Source organism: Sinocyclocheilus anshuiensis, unplaced genomic scaffold, assembly GCF_001515605.1.
Source record: "Sinocyclocheilus anshuiensis isolate Anshui unplaced genomic scaffold, SAMN03320099.WGS_v1.1 scaffold224, whole genome shotgun sequence".
NCBI lineage: Eukaryota > Metazoa > Chordata > Actinopteri > Cypriniformes > Cyprinidae > Sinocyclocheilus > Sinocyclocheilus anshuiensis.
This window is the reverse complement of record NW_015558577.1, coordinates 235,117-258,149: the sequence shown is the minus strand read 5'-3', so window position 1 is coordinate 258,149 and position 23,033 is coordinate 235,117. Positions and strand designations below refer to the sequence as shown.

At 37.0% G+C, this 23,033-nt stretch overlaps 2 pseudogenes; both read right to left on the bottom strand.

Annotated features, from left to right (window-relative positions):
• Positions 1 to 11,428, bottom strand: part of LOC107679701 (activating signal cointegrator 1-like) — a 78,164-nt pseudogene extending 66,736 nt beyond the window's left edge.
• A 2,395-nt stretch (positions 11,429 to 13,823) lies between these two features.
• On the bottom strand, positions 13,824 to 21,866 carry LOC107679740 (protein NLRC3-like; annotated as a pseudogene).
• Between the last annotated feature and the right edge of the window lie 1,167 nt (positions 21,867 to 23,033).

The following is a 23,033-nucleotide window of genomic DNA, read 5'->3' as shown; positions in this document are numbered from 1 at the left end:
ACATTATCAAGATTAATTTGTTCTGACACAGTTTAACTCTGAGTTCTTGTCATATTTTATTACCATTTTCCAAACTATAGCGAATAAACTGTGATAATGTGAGAAATGTTGAAGGTGTCTGAATAAATTTTGGTTTGACTGTATCTATTTGATAAATGAAGTTAACCAACTAACATTATACATACCCTTTTGGTTTCTGTACCCAATATTTAAAAAATGTACAAATGCAATATTGGTATCGGTACTCGGTATCGGCAAGTACCAAAAATAAAAGTATCGGTATCGGGAGAGTACTGGAAAAAGTGGTATCGGTGCATCCCTAGTAAATGCAATGCAACCAGTCTGCAACACTTAAAAAACTATTTCATGCTTTTAAGTGCATAAATAAAAATTATAATTATATTATAGCTGCATATATGATTTTCAATACATTTTATAAATAAACAAGAAAGCAAAAATGTATTCAGATATTTTTTTGTATATATAATATAAATAACAAAAAAAGTACAATATAGTATTCAAAATTATTATTTAAATGTTGCTTGCAAAAAAACAGCATTTACTTAAAGCTCAGCAGAGGCTAAATGGACCATATGCTAACTAGCCGAACTTTGACCCCTTTGTTTTTCTAGGCTGTGAAGTACTAAAAAAGCGTCTTTTAGTTCACAAGTATGTCATTTGATACGTCCAGCCCCAACTTTCTGTTTCAAAGAGCAATTCGTAAAAGATTACGTTCAGCAGTGCATTTAAACTAATACCAAATTCTATCAGGAAGGGGAAAAAAAATAAAACATGTCTTGCATGTTTTCCTGAGCAGTCAAAAAAGAAACTCAAGTTGATCCTCAAACACACTGTTCCAAGACACTGCAAGCATCCAGTTTTGGGGGGAAATGTGCTGAATATTCATTAAATAACAATACAAAGCAAAAATCTGCATGGCCCTAAAAACAGGTTTCAGTCTTCTGATGTACAAGACATAATTTCTTATTTTATCTTTTTTATTTTGATGTAAAATATGACCCTGACATGGTCTTTGTGAGATGATCTGTGAACCGCAGCAGAGGAGAGCTCATCTCAATGGCAGACGCTGCTGCAGCAGCACCAATTACACCTCTATTACAGGGAGCCTGCCATGCAGGGAGAACAGGAAATGAGGCAGGAAGTGTGCTGTAGGCTACAGAAGAAGACAGCAGGGGAAGCGGACACAGACAGAGAGAGGAATGTGCTTGTACGCCAGAATACTGCTGTGTGCTGCTCAGTTCAACTGCACTGTGAGCATTGATTGAGGGAGTTAGAAGAGTGGCTAAGAAGTATTAATGTGGAGAAATAAATAGGAAGTCAATTGAAATTAAAACGGTAAGGTGTTTTTTTTTTTTGCTTCAGAGCCCAGGTTTTATATTGGATATCAAGTGGTGAGCCAAAACAGTACCAGAATAGAACTGACTTGAAGTGCGGACACAGGTGTGCGTATATCAGGTATTTGACCGCTTCAAGTTTGACTCAATCCAATCTGATCTGTTTTTTAATGGCTTTTAAATCATGTTGCGTCAGGTACAGCCTAAGAAGGTGTACACACAGGAGATGGTATTAAATTCAAAAACAGCTAGACAGAGTGCAGCGAAATGGAACAAAAGCAGGAGTCTTGAGACGCAAACTATTTTTAACTTTCCACATCTTGCTGTTTTAGGATAAAGTGTCTTGGCATCCACATGATGCACAAATGTCTGAATGTCACTGATACAAAAAATATGAAGCAAACTACCACTTGCAAATTGATGAAAGACCTTTTATATATCTATATATCATTTTTGAGCCACTTCATTTTATAGTTATAGTATTTATTTATTTATTTTTTGTGATTTTGAGATTTTGTGAAATGTTTTGGTAGGCTATGTGAAATTTCGATATATAATTTTTATTCCAGTGAATATTTCCCAGGGTGGGTTTATGAAGCAAACTACCACTTGCAAATTGATGAAAGACCTTTTATATATCTATATATCATTTTTGAGCCACTTCATTTTATAGTTATAGTATTTTTTATTTTTTTTTGTGATTTCAGTGAATGCATGAAGTCAGTTCTCCTCAAGTTCACTCAGGTGTCTTACCAGAGTAACCACAGGTGCAGTTCAACCCATTAATTATGAACATGATCCACTAACATTTCACAACATTTTTTCCACATTTTAACAGTACATGTATGGATTTGAACATTTTGTGAAATGTTTTGGTAGGCTATGTGAAATTTCGATATATAATTTTTACTCCAGTGAATATTTCTCAGGGTGGGTTTGTTTGTTAATAGCAATTCTTGTACACCACGCATTGAACCAAAAGCAGTGCATGTTGTCATGGGGTACAGTAAAGACTGGAAAACACACAAACTTTTGCACCTATTTGCAGTCTGGAGGAGTTGCCATTAGTTGAAAGTCAAGCCAGTCTGCAGATTTTGAGCAGTCCGAGCTGAAAGATTTCACACATAACTTCTTCAAGTCTTTAATGGTTGTATTGTGACAATTTAACAGCCTGGGTGGTTTAATCCCAGATTATGAACAGAAATTGTACCATCCTTCTATAACACCAATATGAGACAGATATTTTCAGATTTCTGAAGTACTGTCAGTGAAAGCGCTTCTGAGGTCAGTCGAGTGGTCATATCTTTTATCATGTGTCGCAGTGTGTCTGGTTAGAACTTGGTGTTATAGTCTACCTAATCCAAAGGCACGCATACATTTTTACATATGGCTTAAAGGATAACATTGCAGATTTTCAAACAGCTTTGTATATTTACAGTGTTAATAGTATGTGTAAATGAACAATCTGTACTCTTTCTCTGTGTTACCCACACCCAGATCTCCCAGTTTATTTGCAAACTGGGAGATCCCAACAAATGTCCACCGGATGATGAGAAACACATTATCGAGCTGTCAACTGCTGGCAAATAAACAGGGATATCTTTGCGCACATTGTTCATTTACATATACTACTAACACGGCAACAATACAAAGCTGCATGAAAATCTGCAAAGTTATACTTAATATGTTTTGGAGCCACTGCAAATAAACCAACAATAAACATATATGGCTCATATATGACGTTTAGTTGCTTTGTAACAGCACATCACTATGAGAATATAAATGCCCCTAAGAGCTCCAGATGCTGCTGAGAGACAGCAGGTGATGTTAATGATTTAAGCACAGGATGCCATGCTTGCTTACAAAAACAAGCTCAGAGCACTTTAAGGGAAATAGAATGTTTTGTATGGATGAATACCAAGAGGGACAGCAAAAGCCACTGACCTGTTCCCTGAACTGCTCCTGAGAGAGACAATCTGTGACGTTCACGCAGCCTAGCAGACAGCCTGTGGGATACTCCGTAGGAAACTTGGGCTCTGGATGGTGAAATAAGCGAAACATTAGGGGAAATTACAAAGGCACTACAGTCTAGACATGCCTGATGGGATCATTTCAGTTTAACAGCTTTAGTATTACTGCCATGTACTTGAAGACATTAAACACACCTTCTTTGTAAATGTGGCGGTGCATGCCTCTACCTCTGCAATCTCTTGAGGAGCGGGTCTGTTAGCAGCAGCAGCAATCCACAGGCGCCCCCTATGGGATGTGTACCACGTTCTGCCTTCTACCCTACATAAACACAAGAAACGGAGAGAAAATGGAAAATGTTCAGATGAACTGTGCACTGTTCATCTCAAATGTCATTTTTTGTTAAAGTTGGCTTTAGCTTACTTTAATAATGCACAACATACACACTGTTTTCAGCCAATATCAGTGATATACATTTATTTTTAATGGAACTGTATTAAAAAAAAAAAAGTTTACACAAAAAGTAAAGAATTTTAATATCAGTCGTGACATGAAAATAATTATTGTAATTTATACTGTCCAGTTTTAAAGTCAACTTTTAATTAAATTATGTTTTTATTTTAATGCTGTTCACTTTATTTAAATAATTCAGTTTGATTTAATACCACTGTATCAGTTTTTTAGCGTTCAAAAATGATTGCATCATGTTTAATTGACTTGAAACATTTACTTTCTGGCTTAACTCGATGATTTCATTTTCAAAACTAAAACTAAAACTCAAAACTAATTTTACACTTCCCATCAAGCTTTGCACGGGTCTAGATCGGGTTATTTTAGAATAAAATATAGTGTTATTTTATGCCTATTTTTTAGCAAGATGAGAAAATGGGGAGACATGTTAATATTTAAAGTTTTATTATGTTGGTATTTTAAAAGAGTTTGTTATGTTGCTTTTTTGGGTGAGTTGGGTGAAGTGTTGAGTACATGCTTGGGTTGAGGACCTGCTAACAAGAACTCAGGTTGCCTTAATAAAAAGTGTTAAGCCTGGCTCACACTACAGGAGTTTTAGCCTGATTTAGCCCCGATTTTCCCCTCCCAAGAATTGGAGCTAAAATCTTGTCGAGCCCCTCGATCAGTACCGATGTTCGGCATGGAATATCTGGTAATGTGACGCGTTCACAGATCGAATCTTGCACCTCCCGATCTACTCGCACACAAACCACCCCGATCATATCAAACATGTTTGATATTTAGGATTTAAATCGGGATGATGATGGCTATGATTACGTCAGTACTTTCACAATATAATGCGCGACCACAAAACAGCTGCTGTATGGCTCCGTTGGATAGTGGAGATGGAGGAAGCTGCTTCTTGAAGTTTTGTAGTAACACGATTGTTTGAATAATGTATCGAAAACGTATCAAAACCGTAAGGAGAAAGAGAAGCGCTGGGGTGAAATCGCCTCAGTTTTGAACGTACCGGGTGAGTGCAGAAAGCTGCTAGCATGCTAGCTAACATGTAAACATCACTGAAATATCAATGACGATCTGCTGCAGGAGATCACGCAAGGCGTGTGATGCGCCATGATTTTCAAATCTTGTAGTGTGTGCATGTTTAAGATTTGAGGGAAGATAATCTGCAAAGATTCTCCTTATGTGTGTGCTGCAACCAGATTTCATAATTGGTTAGGATTTTAAAACTCCTGTAGTGTGAACCTGGCTTTAGAGTGCTAGAGAGTGGGATGGGAATGGGAGTGCTAGAGATGTAATCAGTACCATCTTTAGACTGCCAACATCCAACATATAAAGAAAAGTTATATTTAGCTTGTTGTTATAACTAGCTGAACTTGATTTAACAACTGACTTTAGTTCCATGGCTGGAACTAATCAAATGCTTTATGTATGATGAACTAAAGCAAATCGGGTAAACTCAACTAAAACTACACCTGTCCAAATACACCTTTTTGTGTGTGTGTATTGAAAACAACTGCGACTTGCAATTTCTTAATTTCTTGTCAGATGCAGGTGTATGCATTATTTATAATTGAGGAAAATGTTCACATTTTAGAGACAATTGTATGGACCCCCCTGAGCAAGGGATGACATAATTTATGATTTTTATGGGGTCTTCAAGTGAACTGTACCTTTTTATGCCCTTAACAAGCAGTGAAGCACATGGCTGATGCATGCTGAGACACCAGCCACCATCTGAGATCTCCTGCAGCTCTTTGTCCTGCAGTCTGAGTCTGCTGTGCTCACTTTTCTGTGTACCACTTACAGTCTTGGATGAAGACTTACGCGAGATGCCTCTACCGGACACGTCAACCCACTAACACAGCACAAACACACATGCATTAACACACATACACACAGAGCAACTCAAATAAAAATGGCATTAACTTCCTTGCATTTAAGATTCTCTTTTGATAAAAAATATAAGGTGTTGAGAAGCAGCTTATTTGCACCCACCTCTGGTGCAGCCTGCATGATGTTGGGGTTGACGAGCTCTTGGAGGTGCTGTCGATCAGTAGAAACAGAATGTTTTGGTGTCTGGCCAAATGAACCAGTGTTGATGGCCTTGACTGTCTCATCAAACCTTTCAAAACCAAAAACAAAATTTGTTTTTTTTGCATATCATGCCCTCAAGTCATTTAGAGTTGATCATATTTACAAGATCAACGGATTTGAACAGCTTCCAAATGTTTTATGTACCTTGACTCTGAGCCTTGATTTAAGGGTGTCAATTAAAGTATCATGGCAGAAACTAATTTTATTACAGTAGGGAAAAAAAGAAATTGTCCAATGTTTCCATTTTATTCCAGCCAAAATAACCTCATGGCATAATAATGAATTCTGAATTCTTAAGTAGAAACCTCCCATGAGGACTTAAAGGCTGCATCGTACTTCTAAAAAACTTCTAAAAAACACAGTGTACTTTATCCAGCTGAGAAATGTAGTTTGCGTTTCATCTGGCCATACAGTGGTGGGATGTTTTGACATTCTGTTCAGTCAGTATTTCACACAGCGCAACACTGTTAAAGCGTTAGAACAGAAATTTCCACCATCCAGGGTTACAGGTTCTTGCGCTTTTGTAGATGCTCAGTGTGATAAACTCCCATCTTTCAAGATCATCAAACTGTATGACGTAGATTACGGTAATGGCGCAGTTTCACATGCTGCAGTCATTTATTTGCATTATTTGCATTAAATAATTTTTAACATGTTAATGATTTTTAATTAATCGCATACGTTAACATTCCTAATATATATATATATACATATACACACACACACACACACACACATGCACACGCACACATGCACACGCACACAAGCTGTGTCCCAATTGCATGCTTCGAAGGATGCAGACTTCAAAGGCTGAACTGGAAAAAAAAAAAACATTTTAATTACAGAGGTGGCTCCTTACTTCTGGTAGTACGGAGTCAAATTCTCCCCTTCATCCAGCACTCGTCTCCCTGCAAAGTCTAGTGTGATCTTGCGGTCTTTGTGGGAGGCGTGTCGAAGCTCCCGGAGATCCTCCTCTCGCTTGCGTAATGCCTCCCTCTCACCTGGAGAAAGCCACTGGTTGGAATCCGTTGCAAAATAATCGGATTCATCATCCAAGACTTGTGTTCTCTTAACACTAAAAAAAAAGATAAAGTGTTCAAATTATCTAAAAGTCCAACTTAAATTTTGTGTGCATTATACTTCAGATGGTTCATGGGCATTTCTGAGGCTAAAATGAATCTAACCCTGGCAATTACAGCAATAGGTTAACAGCAGTGTATTTGAACAGCCAGACCTGTTCTTGTCAAACTCCAGAAGTTTGTCTTTGTGTTTTACAGCTTTTTCCAGACCGGCTTTCATCTTGGCCTCTTGATGGGGGAAATACTCCCGCTCGGTTCCCTCTAGAGCCGCACAGAAAACAAAGGCTGTCACACGAATGCTACCAGTCAGGGGAAAACAAATACAACCACCTCATTTCTTACCTCCCATAAGTTTTTTACGGAGCTTTTGACTTTTGTTGGAGTCCCGCTGCAGTATCTCTTGCTCCTCTGTAGTACAGACCTGAATTATGTATTAAAGATGTTAAACAGTGTTGATAAAGGCTTCTTAAACAGTTGCCCATAACTTTCATAATCAAATTTGCAAGGTCCATAAGATTAAACCTGGTACAGAATAGTGATCGATCTGTATGGGGTTTTCCATGGCCAATGCAAATATCTGTAGTCAATACTGAAACTACGGTTTAAAAGTTTGGGATCAATAAGATTTGTCTTTTATGTTTTTGAAAAAAAAGAGTCTGCTGTTCACCAAGGCTGCATTTATTTGATCAAAAATTCAATCAGAAACAAAAACATTGTTAAGTATTATTATAATTTAAAACAACTGTTTTCAACTTATTATATTTATGCTTAGTTTTTGTGGAAACCATTAAACGGTGTCTTTTTTCAGGATTCTTTGATGAACAGAAACAGAAATCAAATTAATGAGTGATTGTTGAGCAAAAGTATGAGAAGTATCTATTTCTTTAAAAATGGTGATCCCAATTTTTTGAACAATAGTGTATATTGTAAATATTACAAAATGTATAACATTTTAATATATATATATACACACACACACACATATATATATATATATATATATATATATATATATATAAAACAACAAACAAAAAAAATACAAAATGGTTTTCCATTAACATGACTATGTATTTTTATTTGGAAATGACTACTGACAATCATCATGTGGGAACATCTAGACAATAGCCAAATAATTAGCCTGGCCAACATATGGGTCTATCACAAACACAGACTGTACTGATTAGTAAGCGGACAAAGCTCACCAGACTGCCACAGAGCAAACAAGGGCCAGAGCCTTCTTGCTCACACACTATCCAGCCGCAGCTCAGACAGTTGTTGATGAGTCTGTGTTTTTGAGCCTGACACTCGCAGGGTTGATGGCCAGGCAGTAGAACAGCCAGCTTATCTCGACCCTCTTGAGCATACAGATTCACAAACTTGCTCTTCTTCTTCACTGAGCTTGACCTGCTGTTCTCTTGTGCCTGATAAACGAAAGTAAATCCCTCTGTAATTCTCTCCACCTAGTTAAACCAGATATATATTATGAAAGAGTTTTAGATATTAAAATGAGTTGACATACCTTCATCAAGTCAATGGGAGTTTTCACAGGCTCCGGCTCTGCCTGACAGACAGTCACAATCTCTTGCTTGTTTCTTCCCTTTCGCTTGGACTTCTTCTGAGTGTCTTTGGTAGCTGTATCCAGACCCTCTGGGGTAGACATTTCATACAAAATTCCTTTATTGACACTGAATAGATATATTACAATACACGAAGATGCACCGATCAGGCAATATAATGGTTGTTTTGTACTTTAAAAAAACTGCGATAAAACAGAAGTAGCAACAGATCTTTTCTTTTGCTTTGTGACCTCTCGATTATGTAGACCGGGGACTTGATTCTATTCATCGGCTGTTGACTGGATTTTGAGACATGACTGCTGCACTGAGTACTCACTATTGTAAACAGATAAACACCAGCTTGCAGGGGCTGCATTTAAGGCCTGTTCACGCCTAGATGAATTTTAATTTGAATAAATGGCAGTTAATGCATCTGTTCAAACAGACAACAACATTCACATTTTTTTACAGAGGTGTTCTAATCTCTTTTCCATTGCACTGCGAATAAAACTGGCCAACCAATAAGATTTACGTTTTTGATCATGTGAATGGAGACAGTGCTGTTATATAAAATATGTTATATGACTTTTGTGGTGCTGTTATGTGTCATATGACTTGGTGGCGGTCACAAACAGACCCAACAGAACCAACTATTTCTCTGTTCTGTTTGAAAACATGTAAATGCTGTTTGTTTCTTCAATGTGACAGGCCGTGTCAGAAATGGAAAGCTGCACAGTGATGCCCCAGTGTTTGTGTTTTACTGCAACATTTTGAACAATGAACACATTATTAAGTGCAAGTATGACAGATAGCAGTCAAAGCAAATCAAATACTGAGACAAACATAAGAATGATAATTAAAGAAAAAAACATTAGCATCTTGATAAGAAAATCGCATTATACTGCTGTCTTTGTTTGCTCCTGTACACTGCAAAAAATGGCTTATCTTACTTAGTATTTTTATCTTGTTTCTAGTCAAAATATCTAAAAATTCTTAAATCAAGATACTTTTACTAGATAAGCCAAGTGACGTAAGATATTTAGTCTTGTTTCCAGGGGAGAAAAAACTAAATTAAGTGCATTTTGCTTAAAACAAGTAAAATTATCTGCCAGTGGGGTAAGTAAAATGCTCTTGTTTTAAGAATATAATTACCCCACTGTCAGATAATTTTACTTGTTTTAAGCAAAATGCACTAAATTTAGTTTTTTTTCCCCCTGGAAATAAGACTAAATATCTTAAGTCATTTGGCTTATCTAGTAAAAGTATCTTGATTTAAGAATTTTTAGATATTTTGACTAGAAACAAGATAAAAATACTAAGTAAGATAAGCCATTTTTTTGCAGTGTATTTCTGCTTTTCCATAAGCACCACATACTGTCAAAGTGAAATTGCATTTTTCATTCAGCCCATGTGCCATTTTGATTGAAGTGACAAATTGCATGTGAAAATTAGATTGAATTATTGTGCTGAACATCTGTGTTGATGTGAACAACCCCTTAACTGTCACCCCCCATTTTTTTTTAAATAGGCAATAAAGTGCACTATCCAAACTTAAATTGTTGTAATTTATGAACACTTTGGAATACAGACCTAAGGTTGGTCTCTTTTTAAAGAAGAAAATCAGCAGATTATTGCAAAGTGGAACTTTTTCAAAAAAATTCAAGTATCAAAAAGTTATAGACGTTTAAATTTACTGTAAAGAAAATGCGCTATACTATTTTAATTTGATTTTATATATAGTACATGTTTTACATAACAGGTTTTACTCTAAAATTGGTCTAAAATTGAAGCCTTATGTCTAAATAAGTTATGTTCCAAATTTGAAGTTGATATGAAAAAAATGTAGGTTCCTGTGAGATTTTATTTACGGTGTTATACCACAAACAGCCACCGGGTGCTATCAAAACTCCATTGAATTTTTTTATGCATTTTTCTGTCACAAATGTCTAGATTTCTCTGTAAATCTTACTTCTATCTCAAAATCACCAAATATGGAATCCTGAGACTCAGACCTTTCCAATGATATGTTGATATTATATTTTGATATTTTGTCAAGATTATAAAGTTTTGATTTTAAAATACCGTAATACATTTTGTAATATTACACTTGACACCGCCCACTAAGGGGGAGGAGACCGCCAAAAGATTTCAAAGTACCATTTCCATGGTAACGCAAAGATTTGATAGAGAAAAAGGACAAAAAAAAAAAAAAGAGTGCCAAAATGTCCCACAGGTGACAGTTAAGGAGTTAAGCGGTCTAAATGATTGGAGAAGATACATCCCCAGAGAGAAGTTTTTCACCAAAACATCCAATTATGACTTTCTGATTTTAAATTAAGAACATTTTCAAAAATGAAACATACACATGTATATAATAATAATAATAAATCTCACACTAAGATTTATAACATGCATTGAGATAACTGATTGAAAAAAAAAATATATATTTTCATTTAAACCTGGTATAGAAGAAGAGTTTGAACACACCAGCCTAATCAGAGTAATACATATTATTTACAAAACTGTTAATCATGATGACAGATATGGATATGGTAACCCATATATTATCCTTAGTTCTTAACAACATCTGTATTCACATTAAAAAACACCTGTGTCCATATTTACCCATGATTGCCTCTTTCTTATGGACACCCCCTAGACCATCAGGTGCTTGCATCTGACACCTCTGCCATCTCTGCACCAGCTCATCCACAAAATCCTTCTTGTTTCCCTCTATTCCTTGTAAGAGATCTCCAACATACTCCACAATTTCATCAGCATTGTCAATAGATAGGATGTACCTGAAAACACAGATATTTTACTGACTTTTCTAACACAGTGCTCACTTATTTTCACAAAGACCTGTTCAAAAACAACATACCAGATGACCAAACACACCCATTATAAACTCCGAAGAATCTACTACCAGCTGTCTATTTATTAATCACCATATACACTTCTTACACATTTTACATTATCAGTATTTTGTTACATTAATATATATTTTCCATATGGTCAATATAGAAAAGTAATGTAGTTGTAGTATGGCACTTTGGACGTGTTTCTGTTTCATAATAAAAGTCTCCCTAGACAAAATCCGTACTCTTACTGGTCAGGTAAAATGGGTCTACAATGCTTATACTATATTAACATTTAAATATGTGTTTTGAATTAAAAGTCTATTCAAATTTACCAGTAACGTTAATCAAAGGTAAATCATGTACCTGTTGAAGTTTCATGAACAACGTACTTACCTTATAAGAACTGGTACTTTTCTCTAAACTGGTTAGGATTGACCAATCACAATCGTTTGCGATTGCGATTTTATCATGATCGTCATTTGCTACTTCGATGTTATTGTGACCATACATGACTATTATTTAATTATTATTAATGTTGAAAAAACTTTTTTTGGAGAAACAGTGATACACTACATTTCCAAAGTCTGGGATAAGTTTTATTTATTCAAACACCCATTAAATCGATCAAAAGTAAATGCATTTGTAATGTTATAGCCTAAAAAATTATATTATGTGCCAAAGTTATATATTACGTTTCATTGTACATGAACTACGTTCATGTTTCCTTAATTATGATGGTTATATTTTATTTCGTGTGATTAAAACAGGGCCCTGGCCCTCAAGGTCCACTTTCCTTGCTTTTTCAGGTGTGTTTGATTAGGGTTGAAGCTAAACTCTGCAGGAAAGTGGACCTTGAGGGCCAGAGTTGAGAACCCCTGGACTAAAATATACTTTCCTAAAAAATAAATAATAAGAAATAAGAAAAATACAATGTAGAAGTTCAAAACTGGTGCAACACGACTTTGATATGTGCAATGAATGTTTTATCATAAATTTGCAAAAAGAGAAAATAAGCACACCATAACATTTTCAAATGTCAAAACAGAATGGGAAGATAACACATTACCAAAATGAAAATGACGCAATGACGAACAAGAGAAAAAAAAACCAAGAGCACAAACCGTTTAAGAGTAAGAATGTTCTGCAGGAACACGCAAATTCACTTAACTGATCATAATAACATGCTATTATGTGATTGCTTTTCTCTGTAATTTTAAAACACTTATTTTTTCCTACAATAGTATTGCAATTAAATATAACTAAATGTAACCTCCAACAACAAATAGTTAAAATAACTGTAATGACTGTGATTTCTGTTTGACGTGCTTATATTAAACAATGTTTAGCTCACTTACTGTTAGGATCAGCCGTTATGCAAAACGGAAATGCAAGCTTGAAGTTCTCATTTATATACACAGTTATTTACAGATAAGTATATAACAGTCATATGTAAGTCACGCACTGGGAGAAAAGCACATTAAACTCACTCTTAAATTTGCTATTTTAAATAAAAAATAGTTTTAATAATGTGATGTCACTTACGGACATATAACACCAACATAATAAATAAATAATTTAAGCATATTTTAGCACATGGGTGTGAAGCTCTGCTCCTGGAGGGCCACAGTCCGGCAGAGTTCAACTCAAACCTGCTCCAACACACCTAACTTTACGGTGCGTTCCAAACGGGATATATCGCCCTCCGAAGGGCACTTCGGAGTGAAAGCAATCATGGCCGCCATATTGAAGGGTCGTTCCAAACCGAAGTGCTCAAAACTGGCCACTTCAAAGGGCCCTTCGGAATGAAGGATTTCGAAGGGTACAACTGCTGGACACTTCGACGTCCCATGATCCTTTGCGCAGATTCTTTGCATGATTACGGCGCCTCCGTGTGGGCACGTGATGATGACGCAGAAGGGCACTTAAAGAAACAGTTGTTTGGTCTCCTACACCCTTCAACCCTTTGAAGCTCTCACTCCGGAGGGTAAACCCTTTGAAGGGATTAGGGCATAGGGATGAGCCCTTCTGAATGGAACGCATGGTTAGTTTTCAAGTAATCCTGAAGACCTTGATTAGCTGGTTCAGGTGTGTTTAATTAGAGTTGGAACCAAACTCTCATAGTTAAATATTTTCCTCCATAGGCTGTATTTGGCCCATGGTCTGAGTGTCTGACACATGCTTCACAGCTTCTGTATTTAACATAAACACACTGAAGATCCACTGTCAACCCCAATACCAAACCCTGCACAGAGGGGTTCAGTAAATGTGGAGTGGAAGGTGTAAATGTGGGTCATTTTGCCAGTTTCAGAGGAAACACAGTAAAAAGACAAAGAGCCAGCTGGCTGATCTAGATACACTCCTATTATGTTAGAACAGAATGAGGGTGCAGGTATGTCAGTTCTTGCATTATTATGCCTGGCATATTAGCTGGTTCAGGTGTGTTTAATTAGAGTTGGAACCAAACTCTCATAGTTAAATATTTTCCTCCATAGGCTGTATTTGGCCCATGGTCTGAGTGTCTGACACATGCTTCACAGCTTCTGTATTTAACATAAACACACTGAAGATCCACTGTCAACCCCAATACCAAACCCTGCACAGAGGGGTTCAGTAAATGTGGAGTGGAAGGTGTAAATGTGGGTCATTTTGCCAGTTTCAGAGGAAACACAGTAAAAAGACAAAGAGCCAGCTGGCTGATCTAGATACACTCCTATTATGTTAGAACAGAATGAGGGTGCAGGTATGTCAGTTCTTGCATTATTATGCCTGGCATAGTAATTTTTACCAGAGCAGACCAGACTCCAGGACTTTTCATTGAGTCCAAACCTGCAATCGCTTCCTCCTTTCCTGTTGATACCTCGATATGTGACTGCTATATGACTCCAGCCACTCCATTCAGCAGCGTCCAGTCAGGCTCTCTCTACACAGAACCTGCTCGTAGTGCTCAAATCTTTCTAGATGATCAGGATATGGCTGCTCCTCTTCCAAATATGTTGCCTTTTTGTTGTTCTCAGATAGAATGAGATGAGTGTTTACTGTGTTTCGATCTAATGTGAGGTCACAGGCATCTGAAGGGAGATTAAACATAAGTGATATCACTAAAGATCTTTAGGACATTTTCCTTGATATTGTCATGTTTGGCCTTAGCTTGGGATTGTATTCTTCTTCTATGTAGTAGTAGTAGTAGTAAATCTTTATTTGTCCCTTCACAGGGCAATTCATACAGCATCAACCTCGCAAACAGACAAAAGTTTTTAAGACATTGTGACAAAACTGCTAGAATGAATGAACGACCACAACAACAAAAACCCGGGCATTAACGGTGCACCATTTGTCATATACTAAAATAATGTTAAAATTCATAGTACACCTTTATCTTTATGTTTCAAATAATTGTTTAAAATCAAGACTGCATTTGAAACAAAAGATGTTAGAAAGTGGAGGACTGTTAGAAACTAACAGTCCTCCACTTGAGCACTCTATATCGTCTGCCCGAGGGGAGGAGTTCAAATTCTGAGTACAAAATGTGAGATGTATCATCTAAGATAGTCAAAGACTTCCTAAGGACATTTTTCTCACACAAAGCAGATACCCCCAACTGTACCGAGCCTGTAATCTTTGACCCCAGATTAACAATTCTCTGCATCTAGGATCTACTTTTACCATTTAGTCCATAAAACCAACAAATCATAGCAAAAGTCAAGACAGTTTCAATAAAAGATCTATAAAACATTATCAAAATAGATTTATCCACATCAAAGGACTTAATCTTCCTCAGTAAATATAACCGTTTTTGTGCATTTGATACAACAAGGTTTGTGTTTTCCAACCAGCTTAGCTTATCGTCAATAACTGTACCCAAGTACTTGTATGAGTTGACCTTCTCAACTTCTTTACCTGCAATAACTATTTTAGATATCAACAGAGTTATAACGTTCTATCGTCATGTCTTTAGTCTTGGAAACATTCATTTGTAAATAAGAACTCTCACACCAATCCAAAAAATAGTTCAGAATGGGCCCATGCTCCGTATCACCCTGTTTTAACAGGCTTAGCACCACTGTATCGTCGGCATATTTTATAATGTGTCTGCCTGGATACTGACTTCTGCAACTATCCGTATGTTTTAACAGGCTTAGCACCACTGTATCGTCGGCATATTTTATAATGTGTCTGCCTGGATATTGACTTCTGCAACTATCCGTATATAAAATAAATAAAAGAGGTGCGAGAATACAACCTTGGGGGCAACCCACTGAGGAATAAAGCTCCTGGGAATATTCTCTATTTACACGTAATATTTGAGATCTTCTGGTCAGAAAATCTAAAATCCAGGCCACCAAAAAAGAAGTGGTTGAATAGTATTAAATGCGGATGCAAAATCTATAAATTCTATGGCTTCTATTCTTCTATGGCTGCTTTAGAATGATGTGTGTTATAAAATCACAAAAATTAATTGAAAAATAAATGTGCATGCAGTTTGCTTGTCAGCGAGAGAACTTACATTTCCGCAGTCCTGGTGTGATTCTGAAGGACTCTCCATGGTCAAAACTAAACAGTACAGAAAAAGACATGTAAAAATGGTCTTGGAAAGACAGATACATTATGGGAGGTGAATTAAAGTCCTAAAATTCATAAGATTTACAAATTTATGTTGTACTAAGGGAGGAGCACTGAATTGAATTCTTTATTGTCCAGCCAGATCTTTTAGTGAAATTTACTTGTGGAGAATTCTTGACAACATATACTTTGTGACAGTATACATTTGTTTTCAGCATTAAGCATCATGTAATTTATGTAATTTCAACTCTGTGGAAAGTAATGTAATATCTGGTAACAGTTTTTGGACTAAGCTACCAGACATCAACATTTTTGGGGAAAAATAACTCTTGGCACAAAAACTTTGTATGTAAAATGTCTGTGTAGTCATTAGGCTGCTGAATTCATTGCATGTGCTTGCTCAAGGGAAAATACAACAAAATAATAATCAAATAGTATGCTTTTATATCATACATTATAACACATACACATCTAAATTATATGATTTTAGGTCTACATACTTAAGTATCTCCAGTATGCAGTTTGGATGGTTCAGTCGATCAGAGAGCATCTTTACTCCGGAGTGTCCAGGGTGATTGTAGCTGAGATCCAGCTCTCTCAGGTGTGAGGGGTTGGAACTCAGAGCTGAGGCCAGACAATAACAGCCTTCCTCTGTCACCATACAGCCAGACAATCTACAAACATGCATATCAACAGTCAGATAACTTACAAACACACATTGTTTTTAGAACAGTTTACACACAGTATCAGACAAGATTCTATTAAAAGTGAATTGTATCTTTGCACATACTGCTAGAACTATATGGGACATTTGGGTGTAATTTTTACACTGGATTTATTTATTTTAATAATCTGTGAACTGTTAAATTTTTTTTAGAAACCTCAGTTTCTCTAGTTGACAGTTTGGACTCTTCAGTCCATCAGAGAGAAGCTTCACTCCTGAATCCTGCAAGTCATTGTTACTCAGGTCCAGCTCTCTCAGGACAGAGTTTGATGATTGTAGAGCTGAGGCCACAATTTCACAGGATTTATCAGTGAGATTACAGTCAGCAAGACTATAAGAGAGCAAAACACAATTCAAATTAGATCTACAAACATCTGCATAAGGTAGTTCAAATGTAAGACGCAGCATTCATTAGCTTAAGTGAAAGAAGAATTTAACACTCACAGAGATTTTCTGCAGTTTTTCACAGCTGGTAAGAGTTTTTTTCCACCTTCTTCTGATGTATTAAATTTCTTGGGATCAAGTTCCTCCAGCACCTCTTCTGACATCTGATACATGTAGGCGATTGTTGAGCAAAGTGCAGAAGAGAGTTTCTTCTCTGAGTGTTTGTCTGATTTCAGAAACTCCTGGATCTCTCTGTACAGAGTCTGGTCTTTCATTTCAAAGAGACAAAGAAAAAGATTGATGGATCTTTCAGCTGAAAGATCATGTCCATGTTTAATTTTGTCTTTAATATAAGCAGTTGTTTTCTCAATGCCCCTTGAGCAGCTGTGAGTGTTGGTCAGTAGATCCTGTAAGAGTTTCTGATTGGAGTCAAGTGAGATGCCCAGCAGGAACCGGAGGAAAAGATCCAGGTGTCCATTCTCGCTTTCTAAGGCTTTATCTACTGCTCCTCTGAGCAAATTATGCAGAGAATCAAAAAACCTTAGTACCTCCACAGTGTTAATTACATAACAATAAAACACATAAATAGCAGCAAGAAACTCCTGAAAGCTCAGATGAATGAAGCAGTAAACTTTCCTCTGATGAATCACAGATTCCTCCTTAAATATCTCTGTGCAAATCCCAGAATACACTGAAGCGTCAATGACATCTATGTCGCACTCTTTCAGATCCTCCTCATAGAACATGATATTGCCTTTCTTCAGCTGTTTGAAAGCCAGTTCAGCCAGTTTCAAAATCACATCTCTGTTGGACTGCCGCACTTTTCCTGGATCTCGCTCATCGTACTTCTGATTCCTTATGTTTATCTGAATGAGCAGAAAGTGGATGTACATTTCAGTCAGAGTTTGAGGGATTTCTGCACTGTCATCTTGTTCTAGGATGTTCTGAAGTACAGTGGATGAGATCCAGCAGAAGACCGGTATGTGGCACATGATGTGGAGGCTTCTTGATCTTTTGATGTGTGAGATGATTCTGCTGGCTTGATGCTGATCACTGATCCTCTTCCTGAAATATTCCTCCTTCTGAGGGTCATTGAATCCCTGAATTTCAGTCACCCGGTTGATGTATTTTGAAGGGATTTGATTGGCTGCTGCTGGTCTGGAGGTGATCCAGATGTGAGCAGAGGGAAGCAGCTCTCCTCTGATGATGTTTGACATCAATACACCAACTGATGAAGACTCATTTATATCAGAAACCATCTCACTGTCTGAAAACCTCAGTGAAATTCTGCTTTCATCCAGACCATCGAAGATGAACACAACTTTACACTCATCATAAATCTTTGAGTCCAGATCTTGAAGTTCAGGAAGAAAGTCAAGCAGAAGTTTGTGAATACTGTACTGATCATCTTTAATCAAGTTCAGCTCTCAAAATGGAAGCACAAACATGAAATCTACATCCTGATTGGCTTTTCCCTCACCGGAGGAAAAGATCCAGGTGTCCATTCTCGCTTTCTAAGGCTTTATCTACTGCTCCTCTGAGCAAATTATGCAGAGAATCAAAAAACCTTAGTACCTCCACAGTGTTAATTACATAACAATAAAACACATAAATAGCAGCAAGAAACTCCTGAAAGCTCAGATGAATGAAGCAGTAAACTTTCCTCTGATGAATCACAGATTCCTCCTTAAATATCTCTGTGCAAATCCCAGAATACACTGAAGCGTCAATGACATCTATGTCGCACTCTTTCAGATCCTCCTCATAGAACATGATATTGCCTTTCTTCAGCTGTTTGAAAGCCAGTTCAGCAAGTTTCAAAATCACGTCTCTGTTGGACTGCCAGTGTTTTCCAGGATCTCTCTCATCATACTTCTGATTCCTTAGGTTTATCTGAATGAGCAGAAAGTGGATGTACATTTCAGTCAGAGTTTGAGGGATTTCTGCACTGTCATCTTGTTCCAGGATGTTCTGAAGTACAGTGGATGAGATCCAGCAGAAGACCGGTATGTGGCACATGATGTGGAGGCTTCTTGATCTTTTGATGTGTGAGATGATTCTGCTGGCTTGATGCTGATCACTGATCCTCTTCCTGAAATATTCCTCCTTCTGAGGGTCATTGAATCCCTGAATTTCAGTCACCCGGTTATTGTATTTTGAAGGGATCTGATTGGTTGCTGCTGGTCTGGACGTGATCCAGATGTGAGCAGAGGGAAGCAGCTCTCCTCTGATGATGTTTGACATCAATACACCAACTGATGAAGACTCATTTATATCAGAAACCATCTCACTGTCTGAAAACCTCAGTGAAATTCTGCTTTCATCCAGACCATCGAAGATGAACACAACTTTACACTCATCATAAATCTTTGAGTCCAGATCTTGAAGTTCAGGAAGAAAGTCAAGCAGAAGTTTGTGAATACTGTACTGATCATCTTTAATCAAGTTCAGCTCTCAAAATGGAAGCACAAACATGAAATCTACATCCTGATTGGCTTTTCCCTCTGCCCAGTCCAGAATGAACTTCTGTACAGAGACTGTTTTTCCAATTCCAGCGACTCCTTTAGTAAGAACAATCTTTATTTTGTCATTCATCTTTCTTCTCTTCCCCTCACATCCTTGTTTAGGTAAGGATTTAAAGATATCATTGCAGTGGATTTGAGTGTCTTGTGAATGTTGTGTTCTGGGTGATTTCTCCATCTGTAACACTTCATGTTCTTCATTTACCCCTTCACTTTCTCCCTCTATGATACATAGCTGTGTGTAGATCCTGTTCAGGAGAGTTTGATTCTCCTGTAGTTTGATTCCCTCAAATAAGTTCTCATACTTTTTCCTCATGGTGGTTTTGTGTCTCGTTTTGACTCTCTGCAGGACATCGTCCACCAGAGAATCCTGCTGCAGGTTTGTGTAAGAGAGAGCAGAGCTGGATCCTCCCGAGTCTTTATCTGTTTGTAGAACAGGACATGTTCTAGATCTCTTCTTGCATTGAGGACAGTCAAAGTCTTCTGATTGACTGAACTTATCCCAGTAGCAGCTGATACACTGTCTGCAGAAACTGTGTTTACAGGTAATTGAGACCGGATCTCTCAGAGCCTGCTCACACACTCCACATTTGGAAAAAACCTGGAACAAACACCTGCAGAGAGATCTTAGATGTGTTAAATCATATTTGCTAACCAATGTTGTACTAAGTTTTTCATTACACTGTTACTTTTCATTAAGACTCAACTCCATGCTGATGTTGCTTTGTGAATCTGCTTACAAACACATCATAATGTGAAAATTTGTAAGAAACCAAAATGCCTATGTTTATCATTCTGTCCTGTATAGGCTATTAAAGGAATAATACACACAAAAATGAAAATTTGCTGTTAATTTAGTCACACTCAGGCCATCCAAGATTAAGGTGACTTTTTTCTTCAGTAGAACAGTAATTAAGATTTTTAGCTGAAACTGTAGTCATTGGTGATTCATTAAATACAAGTCTGCGGCTGCCCGTTTTTGGGAACAAAAAAAGCATATCAAAGAACACTAAATTAAAACTGTGGCTCCTGACGATATATTGAGGTCTTATGCGAAATGATTGGTCTGTGCAAGAAACTGAACATTATTTACAACATTATTACCTGTAATCCATAGCCTCATGCAAACAGCCCTAAAAGATGTCCGATTATTACTTGAACCAGTTCACTAAATCGGACTGAACCATCAGAAACAGTTTATGGCTCCAGAAGCACAGATTACTTAATCAAAACTCACTTTCAGACATGCCTGACGGTCACTCTGACTCGAAATGCGGCAAAATACTGGCATTTATGCTTCTATGATGCTGGCTTTTGCCAACTTATTTACCACTTCTAACAGAACACTGAAGTGAGGAAACAGTTCCAACTCAGACCAAAGACCAATGAGCCAGTGATACTGTATGTGCATGCGTGAACCAAGCACTTGAATGAAGGGGTGAAATTAAAGTTTTTATGATTTCTTATTGTTTACTTAAAAAGGTGAGCATGAAGACAAGCTTGTTCACTTTATATGCTTTAGACATGCAAAACATTCACATTTCACATCATTATTGGGCACTTTAATAATAATATAATGTGTATATAATTACGTCATTGTGTAATTATGTAAACAAACTAGTGAATGTAACTGAATCAGTTGCATAATCAAACTAGATTATGTAACTGAACCAGCCCATTAAAACAAACTCAAAGAACCAGTTCGCAGAAAATAATGGCTATGGACTACAGGTAATAATGTTGTAAATAATGTTGTTCAGTTTCTTGCGCAGACCAATTGTTTCACTTCATAAGACTTAAATATATCGTCATGAGCCATGGATATTAATTTTGTTTCTTATTTTTTTTCAGAAATATGCAGCCGCTGCTTTGCATTTTATGAATCACCAAAGTTTTCCGCACAGTTTGAGCTGAAAATCTTCTTTACTGTTCAACTGAAGAAAAAAGTCATCAACATCTTAGATAGCCTGAGGGTGAGTAAATCAACAGCAAATTTTCATTTTGGGTGAACTATCCCTGTAAGATTTAATCTTGTTGTCTCACTTGGGGTCAGAGTTCACTGCTCCACCACTGAATTCAGGTGGCATGCCCATAGATACATCACTCTTCATAGACACACAGCTGGGTTCAGGAGTTCCTGCCCTTTTGGTCTGAGCAGAAACAGCTCCCTTTCTCTTCTCATAGAAACTCATTTTAGAGGCACTGCTGCTCTTCAGAAGTGGCTGTCATTATGTCTGCAAATACATACAAACATTAAAATGGGGCTTAACTGTCCTGAATGTTAATATCATAAAGAAAAAACTGCAGTCAGTGGGTGCTGTCAGAATGAGAGTCCAAAATTCACAAGTAATCCACATGACTCCAGTCCATCAATTGACGTCTTGTGAAATGAAATGCTTCTGTTTTTGTAATAGACAAATCCATCATTATGACGTTTTATATTTAAAATACAACTTCACAATCCATAAAAAAAGTCAATTTCCTGTTTTCCTCTCTACCGATATATTACTTTGGAAGTATTTTGGACTCATTCAGATGTGACAACGTTTTCAGAAACCAATTTTATGGATAAGGACATTCTTTTAGCTGGAAGCAATGATTTGAAGTTAAAAACGTATTAATGATGGGGGTTTTTTTCTTACAAACATGCAGCAGATTACTTCGGATTACTTACATTTGCATTACTTGTGGGTTATTGTGTCTCATTTTGACAGCACCCATTAACTGCAGAGGATCCATTGGTGAACAAGTGATATAAAGCTAAATTTCTCCAATCTGTTCTGATGAAGAAATAAACTCATAGACATGTTGGATGGCCTGAGTACATTTTCAACAAATTTTATTTTTTGGGATAACTTTATGTAGTTTGGCATAATCTTTATTCTAAAAAAAAATCTTACAATACAATACTGCTTATTTTATACAAAAAAAATTATAAACCTTTATCAGCCAAATCAAGTACTTTATGAACATTTATCAACTCCAATGCAGTTGTTTCTTCCTAAAACCTGAATGAATATAACGGTCAAGGCAGGGGCGTTCCCTCTGAGGAGGCAAGGGAAGCAGTGCAAAACAATCGATATTACAAACATAAATCGCAAATATTACTAAATATGGCATTAAAAGTATAAAAGTCACTCGTTTTTATAAAGTAATACTGTCCAACAGTGACACCCGCAGGTAAAGTTATAGTGGAGGCTTGCCTCCCTTCAGTCCATTGACTTACAACAGAGACACCTTAGCGTGCCGTGACTTTTCTGGGTTGTAATTGAGAATGAATGGGGGAAAGTCACGTGAGAGTCATCGCGCTATAATTGGATGTGATCGGTTATGATTGAATGTGATTGGTTCATGCGATAAACCCTGCCTCTTCTTTTCGTGCATGCTCTCGGCCTGAATTAAGAAAATGATGGCTTTATTGACTAATTATAAAGTAAGTAATCAACTCTCCCGCTT